We start from the raw sequence: 11,654 nt of genomic DNA, 5'->3' as shown, positions 1-11,654 counted from the left end.
CTTTTTTGCCCAACACCAACGTGAGGCAGGGCTCTAAATGAAAGCCACCGGTCCGCTCGCACTGCGGGCTAAATGGTCGTAGATACGGTTTCATTTTGTTCATCTCTTGCCTGCCTTCCGCCCGCCGCGAAATGCAAAAATGCAAAAACACAAAGACCAGCGGCGTCAGTTTTGTCGCCAGGCAGAGGGCGATGAAACCGAAGCTACCAATGACCGCTGCTCAGAGCGGAACGTTGGGTGCAGGGGACGGACCGCCGGGGCTTCATCATCCGGCCCAGACGAACGTGTCCAAATATTATCATTATTATTATCATTATTATTATTATTCATCTTCTTTGGTTCTTTCGGTAAAGTCACCACCACCACCACCACCACCACGTAGAATGAGAAGAAATTAATAAATTGATGAAATAAAATTACACAGTAATGTTCTCACGACGTTTCGGCCACAACACAAGCGGCCTTCATCAGGTGAAGGGGACGAGACTGTCTGGTAGGACAGCGCTGGAGTGAAAGAGCCACGTTCAGATCGCGGCCTTTAAGCTGTGTGAGAGGAAACAAAGCGCCTTGACAAAGGAATTAGCATAGAATTTAGCATTGAAATGGCTGAATGATTAGCTTGTGACTGGTCACAGGAATAGCTATGTTAAAAGTTAAAGCATACACATCCACAGAGGCACCTAGTACAAATCAAACAGGAGAATTTAGCATTGAAATAACTAGGAGAATTTAGCATTGAAATGGCTGAATGATTAGCTTGTGACTGGTCACAGAAATAGCTATGTTAAAAGTTAAAGCCTACACATCCACAGAGGCACCTAGTACAAATCAAACAGGAGAATTTAGCATTGAAATAGCTGAATGATTAGCTTGTGACTGGTCACAGAAATGGCTATGTTAAAAGTTAAAGCATACACATCCACAGAGGCACCTAGTACAAATCAAACAGGAGAATTTAGCATTGAAATGGCTGAGTGATTAGCTTGTGACTGGTCACAGAAATGGCTATGTTAAAAGTTAAAGCCTACACATCCACAGAGGCACCTAGTACAAATCAAACAGGAGAATTTAGCATTGAAATGGCTGAATGATTAGCTTGTGACTGGTCACAGAAATGGCTATGTTAAAGTTAAAGCATACACATCCGCAGAGGCACCCCTTTACAAAGGAATTAGCATAGAATTTAGCATTGAAATAGCTAAGTTAAAGTATACACATCCACAAAGGCACTCCTTGGCAAAGGAATTAGCATAGAATTTAGCATTGAAATAGCTGAATGATTAGCTTGTGACTTGGTCACAGAAATAGCTATGTTAAAAGTTAAAGCCTACACATCTACAGAGGCACGTAGTACAAATCAAACAGGAGAATTTAGCATTGAAATGGCTGAATGATTAGCTTGTGACTGGTCACAGAAATGGCTATGTTAAAGTTAAAGCATACACATCCGCAGAGGCACCCCTTTACAAAGGAATTAGCATAGAATTTAGCATTGAAATGGCTGAATGATTAGCTTGTAACTGGTCACGGAAATAGCTATGTTAAAAGTTAAAGCATACACATCCGCAGAGGCACCCCTTTACAAAGGAATTAGCATAGAATTTAGCGTTGAAATGGCTGAGTGATTAGCTTGTGACTGGTCACAGGAATGGCTATGTTAAAAGTCAAAGCATACACATCCGCAGAGGCACCCCTTGTTAAAGGAATTAGCATAGAATTTTAGCGAACATTATTATTATTATTAGAAAATTATCATTATTATTATCATTATTACTAAATTAAACTTTGCCTTCTCCCCCCTCCCGTGATGCGCCAATTTCCCCCCCATCCCCAACCATTAGATGGCCCACTTTGTTGCCCGGGAGTTACAGAAGGTGCTTCGTATCGTCCAAATCACTCGTTAAATCGCCCTGCTGTGTAAATGCCTTTTGCTGCCCTTGTTGAAAGGTGGTGGCCCAAAGCTCCGTTCAACGCGGGGCGATTTTTTTTAAACACGTTCTGTTTATTCATAACGAAGGTTTTTGTGGGTTAGATCGCGTTCATTTATAAATTTTACAATAATTTCTTGCGTTTTCGATTTAGTTTAGTGGTGTAGTGTACAGTGGTGTATAATGCCGTGTTTTGTAATGCACAGGGTAGTGCGTAGTATACAGTGTATTGTAAAATGCAGCGTGAATATTGAACTTATTTCGCACCGTGGGTAGCCAAAAGCGCTAAATATAACAAACGAAATACAGAAAGCTATTTTAAATGATCGCGTTTATTTATAAATGTTGTCGTAACCCTCCACCACCCGACACGGCCAATCAGCAAAAAAAAAAAGTGTCACGTTGACAAAAGACTAAAAAAATAGTTTCACTACTTTAGCCCACCACCGGTGTGTTGTTGAAGAGTAAATCTCTACAACATTTACAGTTTGAGTTGTACCGTGACGTTTCGCTGGTAAATACATCACCAGCATCGCCGTCGGGCAATTCGCCAGAATGGTAAAGCCCTCTCCGCTCCTTCTTTGGTTCTTTCGGTAAAGTCACCACCACCACCACCACGTAGAATGATAATAAAATAATAAATTGATAAAATAAAATAACACAACAATAATATTCTCACGAGACGTTTCGGCACACAACACAAGCGGCCTTCATCAGGTGAAGGGAGCGAGACTGTCTGGTAGGACAGCGCTGGAGTGAGAGAGCCACGTTCAGATCACGGCTTTTAAGCTGTGTGAGAGGAAACAAAGAGCCTTAGAGTCGCGGCATCTCTTCAGAAAGGTGAGAGACTCGATTTAGTTGAGCCTTCTTATCCCGAAGTCTGTTGAATGATCTTAAGGATGTGTGGAATCCCTACCCCGTAGAGGCGGTTAAATTTCGATTTAAAGCTTTCGTGACTGCAATGATTCATCTTCTTTGGTTCTTTCGGTAAAGTCACCACCACCACCACGTAGAATGAGAATAAAATAATAAATTGATAAAATAAAATAACACAATAATATTCTCACGACGTTTCGGCCACAACACAAGCGGCCTTCATCAGGTGAAGGGGACGAGACTGTCTGGTAGGACACAGCGCTCCCTCCGTTCGGCGAAGTCAACCCACGTTGGTGCAAAAACAAAAAATTAGAACGGCGGAAATCGCGATGTTCACGGCCTCAACACGCGTGGCCTCCGTCAGGTGAAGGGGGGACCGTGCTGTCACGAGGACAGCGTTGGAGTGAAGAAGACGGGTGGGGCGGGGGGGAAAGAGGAAAAGCCTCGTGCAAACATTCCCAAGTTTTGGGTTGCAAGCCGTGCAAAATAACACGCTCCCTCTAAATTTCGATGTAAAGCTTTCGTGACTGCAACGATTCATCTTCTTTGGTTCTTTCGGTAAAGTCACCACCACCACCACCACCACCACGTAGAATGAGAATAAAATTATAAATTGATAAAATAAAATAACACGACAATAAAATTCTCATGAGACGTTTCGGCCACAACAACACAAGCGGCCTTCATCAGGTGAAGGGGGCGAGACTGTCTGGTAGGACAGCGCTGGAGTGAGAGAGCCACGTTCAGATCACGACCTTCAAGCTGTGTGAGAGGAAACAAAGCGCCCTCAAATTTCAAATTTCCCTCTCCACTTGCTCCCGGTTTTATATGGAGCAGCAGCAGGGTGACGTCATCACTTAACTCATATCAGGTGCAGTGGTTAGAGGCGGAGGGGGGTATTGTAATTATATAATCGATTAGTAATTAGTCATTGGTTATGATTAGTAATGAGTTGTAGATTAGTAATTCTTTAAATGAAAATGTAACGTGTGTTATTTAACAACAATACGCTTCCAGGCCGCACTAAGCCTGTAGCTGTCAGAGCGATTAAAGTTATTCTCGTCCCTCTCAATTTCAAATGGATTCTCTAATTAGTCTTTGCCAGTAATGATTCGTTTCACACACCGCTGCAACATTGTCAAAATCAATTGGGCGTCCTTGTTGACAAGCATGTTCTGCCACTGCCGACAGGTTGTGTTTGAGATAATTTAATATTTCTCTGATGTCCTTTTTAGCCTTACGCTGATGTCACGTCCCGTCTGCCCAATGTAGCAGCTGCCAAATGGACAATTAATCCGATACGCACCTCCTGTTGATAGTTCAGGTAATGCGTCTTTAGTGCAAGATACTAGTTTTTGAATTTTTGCGTAACTGCACCAAATCTTACTGTAACGTTTTGCGTTTGCAAAAAAAACACACGCGGGCTAATTTGTCAGTTACTCCTGAGACATATGGAAATTTTTTTGTTTTTTTAAATCGTTTTAACAATCTGGTCGCTTGCAGCAGTACTGCTTTGCGTCCGGTTGACGCTGACGCTAACATCCAGCCGCTACCAGCCACCGGCTCCCCTCCTGTCAACACTTTTTAGAACCTCATTGTGGCACCGCTAGACGCGGAGAGGCCTACGGCCCACGACTAACGCGGGGAGAATTCAGACAAGGGTTTGAGCGCTCTCCTCCGAGGGAGCATCCACTGGTTTGGACGTCTTCAAGATCTGGAGGACGCCCTTCAGCGTGGCCGGCACGCGCTTCTGTTACACACACACACAGAGAGACACACAGAGACACAGATATATATACACACACAGACACATATACACACACACAGATATATATATACACACAGAGAGACACACACACACAGATATATACACACACAGACACATATACACACACACAGATATATATATACACACAGAGAGACACACACACACAGATATATACACACACAGACACATATACACACACACAGATATATATATATACACACAGAGAGACACACACACACACAGATATATACACACACAGACACATATACACACACAGATATATATATACACACAGAGAGACACACACACACAGATATATACACACACAGACACATATACACACACACAGATATATACACACACACAGATATATACACACACACAGATATATACACACAGATATACACACACAGATATATACACACAGACACACACACACAGACACACATATATATATACACACACAGACACATATATATATACACACACACATAGACACACAGACACACACACACAGATATATACACACACACATATACACACACACAGATATACACACACAGACACACACACAGACACACATATATATACACACACATAGACACACACACATATACACACACATATATATATACACACACACATAGACACACAGATATATACACACATATATATACACACACACAGACACACACAGATATTTACACACAGACACACACACAGACACATATATACACACACATAGACACACAGACACACACAGATATATACACACACATATACACACACACAGATATACACACACAGACACACACACAGACACACAGATATACACACACAGACACACACACAGACACATATGTACACACACACAGACACACACACAGACACACACACACAGATATATACACACACACATATACACACACAGATATACAGATGCAGATATACAGACACAGATATACATACATAGACACACACAGATACACACAGAGACAAATATACACACACACATATATACACACACACACACACAGACACACACACATATACACACACACACAGACACACACACACATATACAGACGCAGATATGCATACATAGACACACACAGACACACACACAGACACACACAGACACATCGATATACATTCAAGACACACACAGACACACACACAGACACACACACACATCGATATACATTCATAGACACACACAGACAAAATATGCATACGTAGATATACGTACGTAGAAAAATACACACAGCCACACACAGACACAACAACAGCAACCGCCATTCGCCACTAAGTGGCGGTGACATCACCACGACGCTTGTGCCAGGCTATGTGCACCCTGAGGCCACGTGAAGTGTCGAACGCCCGCTGGCAGGAGGTCACGGGGCAGACCCAGGTGCCACGGGTCGACTGACTGAGATGACTGGCTGATGCACCACCTGTGCCCCCTACTGTGCCAACCTGCTGTGCTTTAGCCACCCGGCGCTCCGCTCGTTGTTCTGAGCGTCGCTCCTCCGCCCTCCGTTGTTTTTGGAGGGCGACTGCCTCCAACTGCCCAGTAGCGTCCTTCACGAGCCTCCTCCACAGAGGCCGATCTTGACACCGCTGGTACCAGTCATCGGCAAGTCCACTCAGCTCCACGTCCTCCTGTACCACATCACTCTATCTCTTCTCTAGCCCGTGCCGCGCCCGCTTAGCCCCCTCAATCCGGCAGAACAAAAGCTGTTTCGGCATGCGGTGGCTGTGCATGCGGGCTACATGACCCAGCCATCGCAGCCTTGCCTACCGGAGGAGCTCACCGATGGGACCTTGCCCAGATGTTTCAAGGATTTATGAGCTCCTCACACAATCCAGTCTGGTTAAACCCAGGATGGATCGTAGGCAGGCCAGCCTAAATGTTTCTAACCGGCGAAGATGTTCCATTAGGGGCGTCCACGTTTCGCAAGCGTAGAGAAGGGAGGGAATGACCGTGGTCGAGAAGACCTGAAGCTTAGTGCGGAGCGACAGACCAGGTAGCTTCCACACAGCGTTACGCAACCGATGAAAAGATATTGCCGCTCGACTGATTCGGAGTGAGACCTCTGTTGTTAAACTGGAGCCAGTCATAAGCACACTGCCCAGGTATGGGAAACTCTACACTCTCTCCACAACTGCCCCATCACCGATTGGGAGTTGTGGGGGTGGAGTGTCCGACAAAATACCCAGGCAGGTGCTTAGTTTTGGTGGGGCTGATGGTAAGGCCCCATCTCTTAGTGGCACGCTCCAGTCTCAGCAGCAACGTCTCCAACTCCTCCTCTGAATGAGCAGCTATTACCAAATCATCAGCATGCAAAACGTGGTTGAGCAATAGGGAGCCATCCCTTGACCGCACCCGGGCATCGATCAGCCTCCCATTATATCTGTACCAAATGGAGATTCCCCCGGTACAGCTATTGAAGGCTTCACGAACTACGTGGTCAAAACAGATGTTAAATAGTAGTTTTACCCGGGCCCGCTCACCATCATGAAGGTCCTTAATGATCGTGAGCAGAGGGTCAGGTACTCCAAAAGCACGAAGAACAACCCAGAGCCCAGGCCTACTGATGGTATCATAGGCCTTGACCAGGTCAATAAAGCAGAGATGTAGGTCTTGTTGGAATTCTCTACACCTCTGCTGTAGCAGACGGACAGAAAATTTGGCATCTGTGCAGGACCGCCCTTTCCTGAAACCGTATTGGGGCTCTGCAAGCCTCTCCTCAGCGTGCCTGGCAAGGCGATGTTGAATAATCCTTGCCAGGACTTTTTCCGGCACACTGAGGAGTGAAATGCCTCTGTAGTTGTTACAGTCTGTGCGGTCCCCCTTCTTAAAAAGGGGGACCACCAGGGCATCCTTCCAATCCTGCGGAACCCGTCCAGTGGTCCAGACTGTTGTTATGATGTCATATAGGGCAGTCTGTGCACAAACGCCACCCTCCCTCAGCATTTCGCTTGGGAGATCATCTCTGCCCACTGCCTTTCCTGGTCTCAGACTCTGGATCGCCCTCAGTACTTCCTCAACAGATGGCACCTCAGCCAGCCACTCACAGGGGGCGACTTCTTCCAATATTTGAGGCACCGCAGCCTCAGCAGGGTCATCCTCACTTTGTGCCACAATGTTTTCCTGGCTGAGGGATTTTCCCTCCCCCAGGACCTCACAGAAATGCTCAGCAAATCTGCAAACCTGTTCCTGGGGGTCGGAGATTGGATCACCGTTTTTCCCCTAATGATGGTAATAGGTGTGGCGCTGCAGGTTACTTTTTTGATGGAGTTAAATAGAGATTTGTGATCACGGGCCACTGAGGCAGACTCCATCTCATCAGCAACCCACGACCATCACCCATCCTTGCAGCGCCTCACGGCTCTCCGAACCTCCGAGCGAAGGCTGCGGTAAGCCTCCTCATTCTCTGACGTGGGATTCTGTAGCCAATGACAGTGAGCCTGTCGCTTTTTCTCAACCATCCTGAACACCTCCTCTGTCAGCCAGGGTCTCTGGGGAGGTCTGGACCGCGTACCCAAAGCAGCCATTGCAGCTGCATGAGTCACAGTCCTAAACCTCGCCCATTGACCCTCGACATCAGGAGGAGTCGGGGACGATGCCAATCCCAGCCGCAAGCGATGATGAAATTCTTGCTTGCAACTTTCATCAGATAACTGAGACCAGGCCACTTTAGGTTGGAATGGGGTCCTGGGTGTACACCCACCACCGGAGTGGAAGAATGGCAGGCGCATCTTACAGATGACTAGTCGATGGTCAGAGGGCAGATCAGCTCCACGTTCTTGCTTGGACCCGGCATGCATCCATGATGTTGTGTGGATGCGCCGATGCCGGAACAGCGTGTTGGTAATTACAAGCCCATGGGCTGCACAAAAATCTAGCAGCCTCCTACCGTTGTTATTGAGCTGATCTGGCCCATGCCCTCTAATCACTCCAGACCAGGTGCCAGTATCATGACCAACTCGGGCATTGAAGTCACCCAACATGATGACTCTATCCCGAGGGGCCACTTTAGCCAGCACTTGTGACAGGAGGTCATAGAAGGCATCTGATTCATCGGCTTTGCTTGCATCCCTCCACGGATGTTTATCTTCGGTAGGGGCATAAGCAACCACGACCACCATTCCTCGCCTCCGGTTGATGGGAAGGCGAGCCCAAAGTAGCCTGGGACTTACAGCTTCCCACACCTCACCGCCACGCTCCCACGCCCCCTTCTTTCTTTTGTTCAAAAGAAGAGCCACACACAGACACACACACAGTCACACAACAACAACCGCCATTCACCACTAAGTATGTGACATCACCACGACGCTTGTGCCAGGCTATGTGCACCCTGAGGCCACGTGAAGTGTCGAACGCCCGCTGGTTTGGAGGTCACGGGGCAGACCCAGGTGCCACGGGTCGACTGACTGAGATGACTGAGATGACTTGCTGATGCACCACCTGTGCCCCCTACTGTGCCAACCTGCTGTGCTTTAGCTACCCGGCGCTCCGCTCGTTGTTGTGAGCGTCGCTCCTCTGCCCTCCGTTGTTGTTGGATGGCGACTGCCTCCAATTGCCCAGCAGCGTCCATCACGAGCCTCCTCCACAGAGGCCGATCTTGACACCACTGGTACCATTCATCGGCAAGTCCACTCAGCTCCACATCCTCCTGTACCACGTCACTCCATCTCTTCTCTAGACGTGCCGCGCCCGTTTAGCCCCCTTGATCCGTCCGATCAAAAGCTGTTTTGGCATGCAGTGGCTGGGCATGCGGGCTATATGACCCAGCCAATGCAGCCTTGCCTGCCGGAGTAGCTCACCGATGGGACCTTGCCCAGATCTTTCAAGGATTTGTGAGCTCCTCACACAATCCAGCCTGGTTAAACCCAGATGGATCGTAAGCAGGCTAGCCTAAATGTTTCTATACGGCGAAGATGTTCCATTAAGGGGATTCACGTTTCGCAAGCATAGAGAAGTGAGGGAATGACCGTGGCCGAGAAGACCTGAAGCTTAGTGCGGAGCGACAGACCAGGTAGCTTCCACACAGCGTTACACAACCGATGAAAAGATATTGCCGCTCGACTGATTCGGAGTGAGACCTCTGCTGTTAAACTGGAGCCGGTCATAAGCACACTGCCCAGGTATGGGAAACTCTCCACTCTCTCCACAACTGCCCCATCACCGATTGGGAGTTGTGGGGGTGGAGTGTCCGATGGTACAAAATACCCAGGCAGGTGCTTAGTTTTGGAGGGGCTGATGGTAAAGCCCCATCTCTTAGTGGCACGCTCCAGTCTCAGCAGCAGCGTCTCCAACTCCTCCTCTGACTGAGCAGCTATTACCAAGTCATCAGCATACATAACGTGGTTGAGCAATAGGGAGCCATCCCTTGACCGCACCCGGGCGTCGATCAGCCTCCCATTATATCTCTACCATATGGAGATTCCCCCGGTACAGCTATTGAAGGCTTCACGAACTACGTGGTCAAAATAGACGTTAAATAATGTGGGAGCCAGAGGACATCCCTGTCCGCACCCCAAGGTGTACGGGGGAATGGCTCCGACTCCCGGCCACGTAGTTTTACCCGGGGCCCCTCTCACCATCACGAAGGTCCTTAATGATCGCGAGCAGGGGGGTGTCAGGCAAAACCAAAAGCACCGAAGAACGACCCAGAGCCCAGGCCTACTGATGGCATCACAGTGCCTTGACCAGGTCAACAAAGCAGCCGCACACAGACAGACACACAGACACACACAGACACACAGACACAGACACAGAAAGACACCAAACTCCACCTCCTGTACGACCTTGCCGTCCCAAGTGTTGTAACAGCGGACAGCGATGATGATGCCAGCGATGAGGCAAGCCGCGATCCCCACGCACTCCCCCACCGTCAGAGACACGTTCACAGCGCGTGGGACGCCGGGCCACCGTTCCCTTGGCAAATCTAACACGTCCCGCGCACAGACACGCGCAACAGGCAGACTCAGAGACACACTCGGAGACACGCGGAGAGACACGCACAGAGAGAGACACACGCACAGGCAGACGCGCGCACAGGCAGACACACGCAGAGTTATAGACGCGTGGAGTTGTGCACGGAGAGAAGGAGAGAGCTGTGGATGAAGGAGAGAGCTGTGGGTGAAGGAGAGAGCTGTGTGTGAAGGATGAGAGAGCTGTGGATGAAGGAGAGAGCTGTGGGTGAAGGAGAGAGCTGTGTGTGAAGGAGAGAGCTTTGGATGAAGGAGAGAGCTGTGGGTGAAGGAGGAGAGAGCTGTGGATGAAGGAGAGAGCTGTGGATGAAGGAGAGAGCTGTGTGTGAAGGAGAGAGCTGTGTGTGAAGGAAAGAGCTGTGGGTGAATGAGGAGAGAGCTGTGGATGAAGGAGAGCTGTGGATGAAGGAGGGAGCTGTGGGTGAAGGAGGGAGCTGTGGGTGAAGGAGTGGAGAACTGTGGGTGAAGGAGAGAGCTGTGGGTGAATGAGGAGAGAGCTGTGGGTGAAGGAGAGAACTGTGAGTGAAGGAGAGAGCTGTGGGTGAAGGAGAGAGCTGTGTGGTGAAGGAGAGAACTGTGGGTGAAGGAGAGAGCTGTGGGTGAAGGAGAGAGCTGTGGATGAAGGAGGAAGCTGTGGGTGAAGGAGAGAGCTGTGGGTGAAGGAGAGAGCTGTGGGTGAAGGAGAGAACTGTGGGTGAAGGAGAGAGCTGTGGATGAAGGAGAGAGCTGTGTGTGAAGGAGGGAGCTGTGGGTGAAGGGAGAGAGCTGTGTGTGAAGGAGAGAGCTGTGGGTGAAGGAGGAGAGAGCTTGTGGGTGAAGGAGGGAGCTGTGGATGAAGGAGAGAGCTGTGGGTGAAGGAGGAGAGAGCTGTGGGTGAAGGAGAGAGCTGTGGTGAAGGAGAGAGCTGTGGGTGAAGGAAAGAGCTGTGGATGAAGGAGAGAGCTGTGTGTGAAGGAGAGAGACTGTGGGTGAAGGAGAGAGCTGTGGGATGAAGGAGGAGAGAGCTGGGGTGAAGGATGAGGGAGCTGTGGGGTGAAGGGAGAGAGCTGTGGGTGAAGGAGAGAGCTGTGGATGAAGGGGAG

General features: G+C 48.7%; 1 long non-coding RNA gene across 1 annotated transcript; it reads right to left on the bottom strand.

Annotated features, from left to right (window-relative positions):
* Positions 1-2,242: 2,242 nt before the first annotated feature.
* Positions 2,243-10,962, bottom strand: LOC142923718 (uncharacterized). The gene is made up of 2 exons (XR_012940810.1): positions 10,387-10,962; positions 2,243-4,554 (listed from the first exon to the last, which is right to left on the bottom strand). It is a non-coding gene; the product is annotated as an uncharacterized LOC142923718 (long non-coding RNA).
* Positions 10,963-11,654: the final 692 nt, after the last annotated feature.

This window comes from Petromyzon marinus, unplaced genomic scaffold (assembly GCF_048934315.1).
Source record: "Petromyzon marinus isolate PM22_M1 ecotype Great Lakes invasive population unplaced genomic scaffold, UKy_Petmar_22M1.pri1.0 PM_Scaffold_605, whole genome shotgun sequence".
In the NCBI taxonomy this organism is placed as follows: domain Eukaryota; kingdom Metazoa; phylum Chordata; class Hyperoartia; order Petromyzontiformes; family Petromyzontidae; genus Petromyzon; species Petromyzon marinus.
This window is presented reverse-complemented; position numbering and strand designations above follow the sequence as displayed.